Raw genomic sequence first — 3,967 nt, 5'->3', positions numbered from 1 at the left:
GTCTGATACAGTTCCCTGCTACCACTGTTCTTCCAGTCTTTCCAAGCCTGTTTCTGTTTTTCTAATAGCCCTGTCAACAACATTGTTCCACCACCACGTTATTTTCGGTCGAGAGGGGACCTTGCACCAACCACAGATCTGGTCGGTGGCCCTCAGCAGGTTGTCCCATAGAAACGTCCAGTTGTCCTCTACATTGTGTGAAGCTACATCTCCCTCTATTTCGTCAAAGGCTTCGAGTAATAAGTCTCTAAATCTCTGTCCATTCGCAGGATCTTTGAGCTTCCAGACCCTTCTCCTCCAAACTGGTCGTCTTCTGGGCAGCCACTTAGCCCTGATCCTGAGAAAGTAGAATAGTTTCTTACAGCTGTTTCAGCCAAGAGGTCATGGTACCCCACTTTACTTCCATCCCTTCAGTGAACTGAAGTATTTGATAGATAAGATTAAGGTACTTGGGTGTGCCTCTGAGCGTCGTCAGAGAGTTAAGTTATAAGGTTAAGTTATAAATATAAATACATACATATATATACACAATTTTACAGATACATAAATACATATCTATACATTTATATGTATATTCATAGAAAGGAATCAATTATTATTATTAGGTGTATTATATTATTCTTATTAGATAAAGTATAATATAATGCACCTAATAATAATAATAATTGATTCCTTTCTATGCATATACATATACATATAAATGTATAGATATGTATGTATTTATAACTTAACCTTATGAAACTTTCTAAACTCTCTGATGAAGCCCAGAGGCACACCCAAGTACCTTAATCTTATCTACCAAATACTTCAGTTCACTGAAAGGATGGAAGTAAAGTGGTATACTATGACCTCTTGGTTGAAACAGCTGTAAGAAATTATTCTACTTTCTATGTTCTACGTTATATATTTTAATAATTACTGGTATTTTTATATATTATATATGTAAAGCATAATATGTTACACATGTATGTATACTGTTATAATTGCATTTTTAAAAAAATAAATAAATAGACATAATGTCTAAAAGTTGATGAATACCGCCTCTTGATCCCCTCCATTTTCTTATTGCTATATATATATATATATATATATATATATAATCGTCTTAACTTATAGGAAATGGGCTATATTATCCCAGTCTTTGAGTACCTGGTTGAAGTACAACCATTTCATCTCCACGTGACTCTTGGTAGTCTTCCATAATTTTATTTTTCTTAGTGAAAATCATGTGGGTGTTAATATCAAAATTTACCTTAATTTTGATGGCAGAAGAAAAATTCTTCAGAAATAATACTGCAACTTTGTAAAACTGCCTGTGAAATGTTTGGTGCCACGACAGAAGTGTATGAAAAGTCATGATATAAATTTGATCTTGGATCTTGATGATCACAATTTGCTGAAGATAGAGGTGAACAGAAATAGAAGAGGTGCTGAACTTCTGTACCACAAGAAGCATCTCCTGTGAAACCTGAATCCATCTGATGGTGGCAACAGGGAATGTTCATTGGATGATAGTGATTGTGATAATGGCAGTTCAAAAGTCCCTGAAGAATGAAGTAATGGAGCTTCGTCTCAATAGGTTTTGATGATAATTGACATCAACAAGAAATCTACACCCTCAAGTCATTGATGAGATGGAAGGAAGTCTGCAACATGATTCCAGACACTCTTCACCTGGTATGTTAGAGGAAATGAAAGCAAGTACCACTGCTGTCACCATAGATGAAAAGCTAGGTAGTTCTTCCAGCATGGATCCCACATTGCCCCAAGTTTGATGCCTTCATAACTGGCTACATATTTTTGGTTGTTCTAGCTAACTTTGGTGAGGTGGACATAAATTACCTCCAATCAGTGGTCTACTTGGGACACTATTTAGATAAAGTGTTCCGTAGCAACAAGCATTTTTGTTTGTCTGTCTGTAAAAGTAAATTCCAACTTCCACAAAGATAAATACGACTTTCTCAGATCAAATCTCAAAACACAAGACATTAAGAACTTGACAAATAATAAATCTAGTTATGATTTAACTTCTGGAAATGAGGGTGATATGTGTATGTTATTTGAGTGTTGCTGTGTTTATCCTAAATGTTTGTGACAGTGAAAATGAATTCCTGAAATCATGTAGTTGTCAAACTTTTTAACTGCCTTTCTTCATCTGCATGATATATGTCTATGAAACATCTTTCCATATACTCCAACCTTCAAAACACTGATGTAAGTCATGTTAATTGTCTATCACATCTGCATCTAACTTTATCCATTGCTGCTGTCATTACAAAATCAATAGAGTGTAGGACTAAATGCTCTACAGATTTTATTATAGCTTTTATATTTTGAGTTCAAATCCTACTGTACTCAACTTTTGCTTTCCATCTTTCTTCAGTCAACTAAGTGCCATTTAGGGACTGGTTGACATAATTGACTATACCATTCCTCAAAATATACTGCCTGGTACCTTAAATATAGCAATGAATTTAATGTGCATATAGTTCAGTTCTCTCCAATTCATCATAGTTTTCCAGGCCATAATAGAGTTTTAGGCTGCTATATGCTGATCACCTCATTCTAATACCTGAATCTTTTATAGAATTAGAAAAGAAATTGCAGGTATGGAAGCAAAACCTGGAATTAAAAGGTTTTAAATTTACCAAAGTCTAAGCTTTAATAAGAAAAAAGACAAGACCCTACTCCTTTCAGAAAAACAGCATGCTTGATATGTAAGATAGATGTAGGTGGAAATTTCATATGATGTATGTAGTGCATACTTGAGAAACAGTGGAATCATAGGAAGGTTAACAGAAAGCAGACTTCCTTATACATCACATGTCAAAACCAAGACAGCCCTCTTTTCTGCACACATCTGAGATTCCTCTTATGCCCAGTTTTTATCTTAACTCATTGTACTCTGTCATTCATGCACACTGACATTGCACATCCAGTCAAGCATGCTTGCTTCATTTCTTTCTAGTCTTTGTAGACCCTCTGCATTCAGGGCCCATGTCTCACTTCCATGTAGCATTGCAATTCATAGTTAAGCATCATACAGTCTGATTTTTCTCTCTGGGAGGGAAACTTTTCATGACCAACAGAGGTAATAGCTATCTGAACTTTCTCCAGTCTGCTTGTACTTTGGCTATTATACTTTCAGAGACATGGTTGGGAAGCAAGCTTCTTAACCACACAATATGTAAGCATGTATTGAGAAATAAATATATACATTACACTCATATATGTTTGAATGGCAGTTTGTCAGGGTATCAAATCACATATATCTCAAAAGAAAGTGAAGGCAGATAGGTGGGAGCAGGGGAACGTTACCTATAAGCATTAGATGAGCTCTTTTTCACATGCCCTGTACACTTTATAATTATGTATGGCATCTAATAAAAAATTATGTTCTCCTTTTGTGAAATTAGTTTGAAACTGATTATTCTTCTATTAAAAGTACAACTATAGTATAGTATCTCTTGAACATCTGAAAAACATTTTAGCACTGAACTTGACCAAGACAATAAAGAGAATTGTAAACCGTTCAGATACATATTTTCAGAGAAAAAGTTCAAAGTTCAATTTGACTGCTTTCACTTTACCATCTTGCATAAAACTGGCTACAATCTAAGCACTCATGCAAATATATATATATCATCATCATCATCATCATCGTTTAACGTCCACTTTCCATGCTAGCATGGGTTGGATGATTTGACTGAGGACTGGTGATCCAGATGGCTACACCAGGCTCCAATCTGATTTGGCAGAGTTTCTACAGCTGGATGCCCTTCCTAACGCCAACCACTCCAAGAGTGTAGTGGGTGCTTTTATATGCCACTGGCACGAAGGCCAGTCAGGTGGTACTGGCAATGGCCACGCTCAAAATGGTGTATTTTACGTGCCACCTGCACATTAGCCAGTCCAGCGACACTGGCAACAATCTCACTCGAATGACTTTTCACGTGCCAGGAAGGCG

The 3,967-nt window shown here is 36.1% G+C and overlaps 1 protein-coding gene across 4 annotated transcripts in view; it reads left to right on the top strand.

Annotated features, from left to right (window-relative positions):
* The window catches only part of LOC106871254 (guanine nucleotide-binding protein subunit beta-like protein 1), a 32,674-nt gene that overhangs the window by 24,586 nt on the left and 4,121 nt on the right, over positions 1-3,967 (top strand). The gene's annotated exons all lie outside the window — the stretch shown is intronic.

This window comes from Octopus bimaculoides, chromosome 19, assembly GCF_001194135.2.
Source record: "Octopus bimaculoides isolate UCB-OBI-ISO-001 chromosome 19, ASM119413v2, whole genome shotgun sequence".
Lineage (NCBI taxonomy): Eukaryota > Metazoa > Mollusca > Cephalopoda > Octopoda > Octopodidae > Octopus > Octopus bimaculoides.
The sequence above is the reverse complement of the archived record's forward strand: the minus strand, read 5'-3'. Positions and strand labels throughout refer to the sequence as shown.